The sequence below is a fragment of the Erithacus rubecula genome (assembly GCF_903797595.1).
Source record: "Erithacus rubecula genome assembly, chromosome: Z".
Classification (NCBI taxonomy): Eukaryota; Metazoa; Chordata; class Aves; order Passeriformes; family Muscicapidae; genus Erithacus; species Erithacus rubecula.
In genome coordinates, this window is record NC_136661.1 from 28,607,952 (window position 1) to 28,620,568 (window position 12,617).

The window sequence follows — 12,617 nt, forward strand, 5'->3', positions numbered from 1 at the left end:
TTACTATTATCATGGATATATAAATAGAACTTGTATGTTTGGGGCTTCTTTTAATTGGATATCAGAATAATTTCCAAATAAGATCAATATGTCCAGAAGAGAAAAACATGTCTGGAAGAGGACAAAAAGTAATGGAGCAGTAGAGTCATACTATAACTAGATAGTAAAATTTTTGTGAAAGATTGGTCTGTGTTGCTGTTATCATACATAAGTCTGGATCTCACGTTCAGCCCAGGACAGCCCTGCCTTGCTCACTGAAAGAGTCTAGGATGATGTATAATAAAGTCCAACAACGCCAGTTCCTTTCTTTATGTTTCCTAAGTATTTCCTCCTGAACAAAGCTGGAGAAGGAGTGCTGATCTGGAGAAGCTTTTATGCAACTCAGAACAGAAGTTGTTTAGAAGCAGCATCTCCCACATCACCCCTTCACACCAGCAGAGCTCTAAGGTGAGGTCATTTATCCCAGATCCCACATTGTGCATAGGTGAGAGATGGCCTGAAAAGGATAAAAGGGGAAGAACAGGCACACACACAAATGGACAAGGCACTGAGCAGATCCCTGCCCCTCTGTTTCTTCATGGTGATGTGTTTGAGCAGCAAACACAGCTTGGAAGGGCAGTTCTTCCCTACACTCCTCAGAAGTGTGGTGCTTAGAAATTTAAAGATGCAGCACCTCCGAAGAAAAGGTGTCATGTTTTTCAAACTGCACACACTCTCCACACATTTTGATGTCTGTTGTTTTTGTTTTGGCTTTTGTTTTTTTTTTTTTTATGATCTTGGCTTGTATCTCTGGAAGAGGTCAGAGCCTCCCTGGGGAGGCCAGCCTCACAGTTTGAAGAATGTCACTTTCTATATCTTCTTGTCTTATGTTCTGCTTGACTTTAGAACCAGGAATCTGCTAACAGATGTTCTTAATCAAAACTGTCTCCCTGATTACCATAGGGGTCGTTCTTATTATAAACTGTTTTTTTTATATTTATTGTGAACACTTGAGGGGTGGGATATGTTCTTGCAAACAAGCAGGATATCTATGGCAATGAACAAACAAGGATGAAATGAACAAAAAGGACACAAGAAACTCAGGGGGAGGGGAGGAAAAATCTTCAAATAGTGAAGGAAGAAAAAATTAAAACAATAAAAAAATATGTGAAGCTTCATTGTTGACTCAGAATGGTTAATTAAAAGTAAGTTGAGAATTTCTTCTGTCTCAGGAAAATTTTTGGCAATATGGTAAAAAATTATTTTTAGCAGCAAATCTATTTTAAAGCCAAAGTGCAAACCTCCTATATCTCTCTGTTTGTAAATTCTCTTACACACATAATCATCACAGTTGACTTCATAAGGATTGCATAACATCCACTGCTTGTCATAAAGTGTGCTTTTCTTTTGCCTCTTGAAATACATTTTGGTAATGAAAGGACAATGGTGAGAAGTGCTGTGATAATTATCTGGTTTTCATGGATTTTTTCAGTGTTTTATTTTTTGTGATGTGAGAAGGGGACAAAAGCAAGTAGTTTTTTAAAAACTTATTTGTAATAGCAAGCAGACAGAAACCTGCAGTATTTACATTTCCAATAAGAAAATATTCAGATATTTGCTCAATATTATACCTTATAAACATTGTAATACATGTACTAATCTAGGTGCAAAGGACAGGCCTTATTTAATCTGGTTTCCTCCTTCTGAAGAGGTAGTCAGGTATTCTAAATTTAGAATCACAGCTTTATTTGGCCTTCAAGTTTTTCTCTGTACAGTCATTAGAGAGATAGGACTGACTCCAGAGAGTAACTCAACCATTCTCAGGAAAGTGTTTAAGGTGCCAGAGGTGTTTTTTCTTATCTCTCTCTGTGATTGCTCAACAGAGACTAAATAGAGAGCCCTGTCTCACACAGAATCAGCCAGGCTCTACCCAGTTGTACCTTTCATGCATTTGCATGATAATTCTACTCCTCCTCTCCTTGTAGCTTCTTCAAGGCTGTTTCATTTCCAATGGAGTTCAAAAGATCAAGAGAATGTAGCATCCAATGCCTAAGGCCAATCAAGGTTTTCCCTTCACAGCACGCAGCAGTGGAAAATATTGTCCCTCAGCATGGGTTGGGCAGCACTATGAGATAATAAAGGCACACTTTTTCCACCACAGAAGCCAAAGTGCCCAACCTGCTGCCTTTGCTCACAGGAGCCCTCCCTGCAGCAGCTACATGCTCCCAGCAGTGACAGCAGAAAACAAGAAACCACACAGCATTATCAACATCACTTCACACCCTCTTCTTGCCTCTCTCATTTCCAGCCACCCTCTGCAAACGACAACAACAACAACAATGAAAGGAGTTGCACAGCAAAAGAGAGCAAAAAATTTGCAGCAGGTGGTACTGAGCCACCTGTGCCAGCCTAAACCATCTGCCACATCACTGGGAGGGAGGAAGGAAGGGAGCTGAGCAACAGCTCAGAGACAGACCAAAGAGAATGCAGGGGCTCTGGCTTAGGCACTGGAGGACAGAGATTGATTCTCCACGTCAAGTCTCTTCACTGCTCTGGTTGTACATCAGACCCATCTCTCACAACCCTTTTTGCCTGTTCTAGTAATGATTCAGAAGCAGTTCAAAATGGGATTAGTATAAATGAGAATTAGCCCATGTGCCTGCAGTGGAAGTGGATTATTATTGTAATCAGTCCCTTGATTAATGATCAGTCAGTGTCTCACGCCTTATAATTACAGGAAAGAATTCTTGCTTCTGTTGTAAAACAGCAATATCCCTTTCCTTCTGTGAATTAGTACTGGGGACAAAATGCACATCACTGATGATGGGAGAAGTATGAGGATAAAAATGATTCAGTCTGAGTTCTTAGCAGACTAATGGCTTCCTGAGCTTTATCTGACAGCCTTCCAAGGCAATATTACATACTCTACATTGTACAAAATCAGTAGCCTTTTCTTAACTCTGGGAATATACAAGGATAAAGCTGAGACAGGCACTGAAATTAATCTGTAGAATTTAGAAGACAATTGGCAACCCGCTGTTTAAGCTAATTTATTTATCTGGAAAGGGAAACAGAAGAAGGAGAATAGTCATGATAGGTGTTCTTTCTGGAAGACACAGGTATAATATCTATTTCTGTGACAAGTTGCAGCATCACTTTTTAGCTGCTGATTCTTAGGAGTTTTCCAGGTTAGCTCACCTGGGTAGAGGGACTGACAGCACCTCAAGACCTTTAAGGGCAGGAAGATGGCCCTGGCTCAGTGAATCAGCTGAATGGAGGATCAGCAAATTAGGAAACACAATTAGACCTGCACTGATTGTGAAATTCAAGCTTAGATTTGCATTCCTGATTTTCACAAAATTTTGGCTGAAAACTTTCTAAAATTATTTCCCTGTCCTAATTTTCCTTCATTTTGGCTCCTCAGCAGAAACAGGTCTTCAGTCCCAGAAAGGAGATGATGTTGCATTAGACCTCTGTTCAGGACTCTTTCCAGAAACTAATGTATTCCCATGGAAAGAGATGGATTCCTTCCCACTGGTTAATTCATCACTTACCTCTGAATACAGAAGAGACTTTATGCACAACTAAAGATCTGAATGTAAAAAGAAATTAATTAAAAATAATTATAGTATTTTCTTAATATGGATTACTCAATCAAGGTAATTCATGATGACATTGCCCTCATCTTCATCCAAATGAGTCTGAGGGTCTGAATTGGTGTGTTAAGCTTTCACACTGTCTGAAAATCATGGATTTGTGTAGTTATTTGTTTTATTGACTTTAAATCATTGCTAGATAACGATCTATTTTTGCCATCAGTGAAATCATGTTGTTTCCCACAAGCAGACTTATGGATTCAGGCTCCCCTTCTCTTTTCAGCTGTGATACTGCTTCCCATGCTATCTGGCACTGCTCTCAGCCACAGACCATGCAGGATTAAGCCTCATGAAAAACAGGTGTCAGAGTTCCTTTGCATCCTGAGCTCTGATGGATGACTATTTCGCTGCCCCTTCCAAAGTGCAGAGCATTTCATATGCACTCACTATTCTGTATTCACATGTCCTGCATCATGACTTATGCAGAAAGATTGAGCCACACCAGCCTGATAGAAAAAAGGTAAGTGAAGAGAAATAAATAAGGTGGAGAAAAAGACAGATTTGAGCAACTTCCAATAAAATAACTCAGGACTACAAAATATAACATCACTGAGTGACCATTCTTTCTTACTGAGGAACTAGTAAATAACCTGCACTGGCACTCAGACTCTCCCTCCAGATACAGCTTCTTTTCAGTAAGATTCCCAGTGTTCCCACTCTAATTGCCCTCCTGCCTCCACATAATAATATATTTGCCAGTTTTCTGCAACTCTGCTTTTGTTAACTTTATTAATCCTGCTCTTTCCAAGATGGTTTGTCATGTGCAGTAATGAAAAGATGCAGTCCATCACCTGAGAGATGATATCTACTTTTTATTCACCCCTAAATAAGGATGAAATCACCATATCAATTCTCCACAGTGCCAGTAAAAATTCCTCAGTGCTACACTCCCTTACTCAGAGAACTGCTTTTTTCTTTCATATTCATGCTAATGGTCTTTCTCTGAGGGATAAACACCTTAGCAATTTTCTTCTAAATGCAGGCACTGAAGCAATCTTCATTGTTAACTACCTCTAAAACCCCCAAATGCATTTGGTTTATCATGCACCACACAATGCTTCTCCCCCACTCTCATTGATATGCAAAAAATAAAAGAGCCAGTTTTCACCTTTTATCACAAATGCATCATAAATGGTTAAAGGGAAAAATTAATAGCTTGGTAATTACATTTTAGTAAACAGCAGAGATTAAAAAAGCATTAAGAAAGGGACAGCAACCTACTAGTGAAGAGGTAATGACTGCAGCTGCAAGCAAGGGCTTTGCAGGGATTCAGACATGCTCTTGTCATATTCTGTGCTCATCACAGGCTTGCCACCTTCCCCATGAGGGAGACCTTGTGCAGCCTTGCAGAAGTAAACCAGGAGGCTGTGGAGTCAGACACCTCCTTGCTCTGATAAATGACTGCAAATTATATTCTGGCTTGCATATATGCTCTCTCATGGTCTCTTCCCTAACAAGTGTGCTGGCCTTAAAAATTCCACCACACAAGTTTTTCTCTTCCCTCCCCTGTGCCCTACTCATCAGCAGAGTTATAATTTAATCTGAGAATCTGAAAAGGTTGGAAGGAAGAAGCAAGCAATCTGGGCTATTTTAGACTTTTTTAATGTTTAATCAATAGTGGACTCATTTCTGCAACTGAAATTTGCTCAGTGTTTATCTGAGGAGTGTGTCCCATAAGGACCATACAAATCACTAGCAGAGTTAATGCAAAATACCTGTTTTACAATCATGCATGGATTTTGTGTTGCTTACAAAGCGAACTTGTGACACAAAAGGACTGAGTTGTCGTGTCCTGTGACTTACCAACATGCTTTTTAATTTCTGTAATTTTTATTGCATTATTTAAAAAAACCCAAAAACACATACACAAAAAAAACCACAAAAACCAAAAACCAACCAACAAACCAACCAACCAACCAACCAATCAACAACAACAAAAAAAATTCCATAAAAACAAAGGCAGAGTTCCAAAAAGTTTTGTCATGAGGTACCTTGTTTGGATCAATAGATCCAACAGAGAAAGTGAATGATCCAGGGAGATCTTGGAGCATTTCCAGGCTGGTCTACAAGAGCACTGGAGCTTGGGAACAGGGCATGGAGTAACAGGATGAGGAGGAATGGCTTTAAACTGACAGAAAGCAGGATTGGATGGGGTATTGGGAAGGAATTCTTCCCTGTGAGGGTGGCACAGGATGCCCAGAGCAGCTGTGGCTTCCTCATCCCTGCAAGTGTCCAAGGCCAGGTTGGAATGGACTTGGAGCAACCTGGGACAGTGGAAGGTTCCCCTGTGCATGGCAGGTGTTTTACAATCAAAATCATTCCAATCAAAAGCAATCCATGATTTTATGATCCTGAAAGACACTGAGTGATTTCTGAGATATGCCAAAACTCTTCTCCACAGGACCAAAGCTCATCTGCATGTCCAAAAGTTAGAGGAGTCTCACTCCTTCAACTTTGTCCAAGGTATTACTCAGGTACCACACTGATTTCTAACACAGGTACAATCAATGTGGCCCCTGCTAAGTTTATGAGTTTTTTTATCTTATTAATAGAAAAGATAATTCCCTGGCATGGTTTCCTGGTTGTGTCATATCATCTCACTTCTCTGATAACAACATGGAACAATCATGACAAAAATTTGTTGTCCTCATCCAATAGGCACAAATTGAAATCAGGCACAAAAATCTATGCAAGCTCTGCAAGCTTTCCTCTCTGGAAGTGAGAAAAAGATATATCCAAAAATATAGCTTGTTAAGAAAAGAAAAAAAAATCACGAGAAAATATTTATTAAGTTCCTATTTTGTTCCTCAATCTCTCTTTAAAAAACCTGGATTGATGGAATAACATTTCTCAGATTATAAAGGTAACAAGCAGTGGAGTTCAAAATTTGCTAAGGTTTACATTTCTCTCTATCTGTTTGTTTGTTGGGAGTTTTTGTGTGTTTGTTTGCTTGGTAGGAGGGAATTTCAATTCCAGATTCTGGGAAAAAAACTATTGAAACTCCAGTTAGAAAAATAATACTTGGCTTTAGGTTTTTCCATTCCCCCGCCTGCTAGCAAGAAATAAAAATTACATCTTTAGAAAACCTTTTCCAGCTGTCCTCCTCATGTGGTTTAGCAAGTGAAATGTTTGGATGATTCAGATAACATTTGTAACTTTTAGCTTTTGTTCTCTTTGTCTGGAGACACCACCATTCAAAGCCTCAGAATGGCATAAAAGATACTTAATTTTGAAAATCTCATTTTTTGGGGGCAACATAATTTTCCTGAGAAGCATTAAAACCCTGCTCTGCAAAATAACCTTTTCTTGGTCATTTGGTCAGGGGAAATGGGCACCATGTGGTGCTGTAATATGTGCTTGTTTTCTCAGCATTCAAGCCAACCTTTTTAGTCCTGGAAATATCATTATGATGTGAGCTTTGTGAAAGCAGATAGAGATAGAATGCAGTTTTCTGCCCACTGGCACCCTGGTTTGTATACAGCTGCTTGGTAATGAGCAGCTTTCGATAGCAAACCTCTGTAAATGGAATTCCTAGTGAGATTTTCTAGGACAGCCACACATATATAAAGAAATCAGGACACACTTAGAGTATGTGCAGTGCCTGCTGGAACTTCAAAGTACTTCAGTACCAATCACTGGTCTAAAGAATAAATACAGAATATTTCCCAGTGATGGGAGAAAAAGAAAATTCACATTATCATAACCTTGTGGAGGACCTGGATGTAGGTTGCTCATATGGAATGTGTTTGTATAACACATTATAATATATATAATGTATATATATATATATATATATCTATATATATATCTAATGTGTTTGTGTTTTCCACGCAATGTACATCAGAACAAAGCCAACCAACCAAACAAAACAACCTCAAATTATATACAATAGTAATAAGGAAAAAAACCTCCACAACAACAAAAGCAAAGCAAAGCAAAGCAAAATAATAACAAACATACAAACAAACAAGCGAGCAAAAAAAAAAAAAAAAAAAACCCAACAAAAAATAACCAAACAACAACAACAAACAAACAAAAAACCCACAAAAAACAAAAAACAAAACCAAAACAAAACAGAACAAACAAAAAAACAAAAAAAAACCCCAAAAAAACCACCAAGGAAATACTATGACAAAAGGCTTGGACAGAAGAAAAAAATATTTTGCTACTTTCATAAAATATTGTAATAATTTTTTTTTTTTTTTATATGTTCTTACTTTATTAAAATGAGAAAAAAACCCCTTAAATCCTTCAGCAGCATTACTGTGCATTGATCTGGTTTTGGAAGTTGCCAGTTAGAGAAAGATGAAGAACAGTGGGAGGGAAAGCATTTCAAGCTAAAAAAATACAAAATTTGGCTGAAAGAGAACAGAAAACACTGGAAAGTTTTCCACCACCTGCAGTATGGAACCACTACCACTGACTTTGCTGAAGAGGAATGGTAGCAATGGGCAGGAAATCAGTTTTGTCAGACTCAATAAATGCTGATGTTCACCCTAAATGCTTGCTCCCTGGAACGTTTTATTGTACCTGTGTGACAGGAAGATAAATGCAGACCTAGAAATACAAACTGATCCACCCTTTATTGCATCATGATTCACTCATGGACAGGGATGAGGAAGGAAGTTGGGAATCTTGGCTGCCAGTTGCCTGTTCTTCCTTTGGAAATATACTCCTTTTTATCAGCATATGCTTAGGTCTTTTCCTACTGAAGTCAAGGAATATTTTGCCAGTGATCTGAAGGAAATTGGTGTCAGTTCAATTTCACCTGTGATTTACTGCAACTGTTTTTTCCACTCTACGTCTGTGCCAAATAAGTGTTTCTCCACAATCTGTCCATTGGCAAATAAAATGACTAGGTCAAGGGAGAGACAGATTTTAGTTCTTCTCAGAATGTACAAAGCAACTTGCCTCGAGATCCCAGGAAATTTTCAGCGCTAAGATTTGACTTTCTAAGTATGTTTTCAACAGCCTGTGGAACAACATAAAAAGGAAATAAAAGTAATGCTCTTCTCACCTAATACACTGTGTTAATAGTAGCTACTTACTTCAATATCCCTATGCTTGAAAAATAAAATGGATTTCATTTATGCACTACAGTACCTGGCAGAAAGTGCAATAAAATTATTTTCCCCTTATAAGAACACGCTGTAAAGACCCATTAAGACATAATTACTGCCAAAAAAGCATTTTACATTTCCTTGAGATAAGCTGCGCTAGTGTACTTTGAGATTTCACTTCCATTGATTCAGGATTAGAGCAGCATGTTTAGATAATAAGCAGAAGGGTCTCAGATAACAGCCTGAGTGAATCATCGGACTATAGTGTTTAGTCTGAGAAAGTGTGTTTATCTGAAGGGCTCTTGGGACTAATATGGTTCCTCTTCAAAGCTTGAAGCAGGGGGTAAGAATCATAGTCCTGCAGGTTGGCAGGATAAACATGTCCTGTGATTTGCTGGCAATTTGAGAGATGGATTTCAGTGCAGAGCGCACTGCTGTTGTCAGGTTGAAAAGTGTCTGCCTGGAAATGAATTCATGTGCACACAACTCCAGACAAAGGAAAATCTCCCTGAAATGGCATGCCATCACATTTTAGGGCCAATTTTTCAAGTCTCTGACTCACACCTGGGAAATATACTGGTGCACAAGTTTATCATAAAAAGCTCACGTTTTAGCAAACAGAAATTGGTGCAATAATCTCAGAATGTACTGCCTTGCTGACAGGTACTGAAACCCATTTTTCCACGTACTTGCCTGCTTTGTACCTGAAAACAATTTTTGCCTCTTTTACATATCAGATCAGATTGTTTTCCAGTGAAGGGAACTGTGCTGCTCTTTTAGTGTTCGGCGTGAGGTCTATGCAGAGAGATTGGGTAATGTGTCATACAGGGGAAGCTGTGCAAGGATAAAAGCTCCTGTGTCAGTCAACAGTTTATAAATACAGCAGGAGAGATAACTGCTGTGTGTGCTCCATGAGGAGCATACTTCTGGGCCCCAGAAGAAGCAGCATATTTTTAAGCTAGAAGAGAGGGTGAGAAAGCATATATGAGTGAACAGAAGGTTTCTATAACTCTGTGTGGAGGCTTTTTGAGCAGTTGGGGGTTGTCACTCTCTGAGAATAATTGTGAGGGAACTGAATGCAGAATAAAGCACTGGAGACCTGAATGTCTTTTTTGTTTGCACCTGTAAGTTTGCTGGAAATCAAAGAGTTTACGTCAATTTGGATTAAATGTATGTAAAAGCAGATTATTTTTAAGGCACATTGGTTAAGAAAAGGGAAATCTCAGAATTACCTCCACCTGCACTCCTTCCAAACCCAATGGACATGGGTGAATTTCAAGAGAAGGTTACTAAAAAAAAGGCCAATATGGGTAAACAAGGAAATTCATGCAATCTTTATGGATACTAATTTGCATTTTCAGATTTCCATGAAGTTTGTCCTATACACTCCACACGCCAGATTGCAGCTAGCTGTGGGAGTTAAAAGCTAAAAAAAAAATCCTCATTTTTATAAATATGATCTCAATCTCACATTTAATGTGTTTGCCTTTATTTGCTTCTTTATTTTTTTTTTAGTTTTCATTGAAATGTACATGCAAAAATAAAAATTTTCGGTTGAGAATAATACTTCTAGTTAAAGAGCCAAAGGCATCATTGATAGCTAACCAAAGGAATTACTGACAGCTTCTTCTGGATTCAATTGTGTCACTGGAAAAGAATGCCAGCACCAATTTTTTGTTCATTTCTTTCCAGCACACCATATTTACAAGTTTTTTTTTTTGGTAGGAATAGCTCAGGTTAGGTCTGTTTATGGCAATCCAGCTACCAGGAGCATCAATACCTGCTCTGGAAACTCTCTGGAGCAAACAAATTCTGTCTAAAGCTGTCTGGGATGAGAAAACACAGGCTGCCCAACTGGCAGGTGTAGAGGGTGGTGATAAGCAGGGGTAGTGAGTTCAGTGAAGCATAACTGCAGTACCAGCCCTTATATTCTTTAAGAAAATGCCTCTTGCTGTGCCTTCAGTTGAAAAACAGTATTGGAAGACCACAAAAGGACAAATGATGGTGGATAAAATATGTATCCAGAGTACATGGAATATCAGTTTACTTCCTGAGATGAACTGGTCCACCTTGTAGTGTCAATGCATATGCATAAGAGAAAAATCAGTAATTAGTGAGCAAGTTTGTTAATGTTTCTGATTTTTACATAGCTTGAATTTTGGTAGATTGTTTTTTGGTTTTGTTTTTTGTTTTGTTTTGTTTTGTTTTGACTTCAGAGAGTAGAGAACATAAATGTATTTTTGAAGCACCATCCATGGTTTAAAGGCTTCAAACTCAATCTACTAGTTAAAGTATTGAAGATTTTTATGTGATGTCAGATATGAAACCACATGTGGAATTTTAAGCCTAGATTTGACAATTAAAAACTGTGTTAATTATTAGTAGTTAGTTTGGTCAGTATTGAAATTCTTAATTTGTCCATAGGTACAGAAGGGAAAGGAGAAACATGTTTGTTGAAACACATCCTCCAGGACAACAAAATACATTAAATTCATTGAGCTTCTCTATTGACTTCTTGTGTTTCCCAAATAAGGCTGAATTACAATTTTAGCTCCTTGATCTCCTGAAGTGATTAAAGTCATTATTCAAAGTTGATGATGAAGTATTTATGGCTGCGAGGACACCCAGACAAATTAGTTTTCCACTGCCTGATTTAGAACCTATAACACCATCTCCAATTTGACATAAAACCCAGGAGAATAAAAACAACTAGATACCATCAAGGCACACATCAGCAGCAGCACAAATGGGTGCTTTGGATATTTGCCCTGAGTCACCAAAGTCAGAGCAGAATTTGTGTGAGCTTCAGTGAGAGAACCATTAAGTCCTAGTGAAGAAAGAGCCTATTTCAGCTGCTGACTTCAATGGGAGTTGGATTAGGTCTTGATTTATTCTGGAGCTGTGGAGTGCAGATAGAGAGGCAACAAATCCAAGACATCTGCAAAGACAAGCAGCTAAATCCAGGACACTTAGAATGGACAGCTCCTGAAAAATGGTGGGGAGGGAAAGCAGGAAGAGCTTCCAAGTCACATTGGGAACGTGTTTCAGTGATGACAATCTGCATTGGAACAACAGGGGAGTTAAACCAGAGAATTGCTCCTACCACATCAACTTGGTTGATTCATTTCAACATTTCAACAGAAATAAAATAGCTGTGCCCAGGCTGCAAAACAGCCTGGGATGATAAATCTCCGGAGTGTGGTGCTTCTGCTTGCTACAAAAAGGAATGGATAAGTGAACAGTGGAGGTTTAGATTGGACATGAGGAAAAATTTATTTTCTGAAATGATTATCAAGCCCTGGCCCAGGATGGATGGGCAGTGGAGGAATGACCATCCCCTGGGGGATTTAAAAATGTGTGGCTGTGGTACTTGCAGACATGGTTTAGTGGTGGGCTTGGAAGTTTTGGGTTAATGGTTGGACTCGATATTAAAGACATTTTCCAGTCTTTAAAATTCTATGATTCTATGGAACATCTGCACCACCATTTCATTACATGGTCACTACATACCTTAGACCTGTAATATTGTAGATATTTTGCTTCCTAATAGAGATAAAACTTAGAGATAAAACTCTGGCTTTTTTCTGCTATTGTTCTCACTCCCTTTCACTAAATTAATTATTGTGATTTCTTTTCTTACCTTGAAACTGTCTGTTCTGACACAGTTCATAACCTTGGCAATCAAAACCTCCATCCACATATTAATAATGAGATTTAGTTCTGGCCTTTTATTACTTTTTTAAAATTTCCTTAAATTTTTTTAAATAATTAAAAAACTGTACATGTGAAAATTACTGACAACGACTGAAGTCTCTTTAAATTCCTGGCAGCAGACTGCATTCCCAACTGCTTTTGTAGTGCCCAGCTCAGGTGCATTCAGACATCTGGGAAGCTGAGAACAAGGCTACCAGTCTTTTACTTC

The 12,617-nt window shown here is 38.5% G+C and overlaps 1 protein-coding gene across 2 annotated transcripts in view; it reads right to left on the reverse strand.

The window, feature by feature from the left end:
• RIT2 (Ras like without CAAX 2) overlaps positions 1 to 12,617 on the reverse strand; it is a 169,575-nt gene that overhangs the window by 86,399 nt on the left and 70,559 nt on the right. The window lies entirely within an intron of this gene.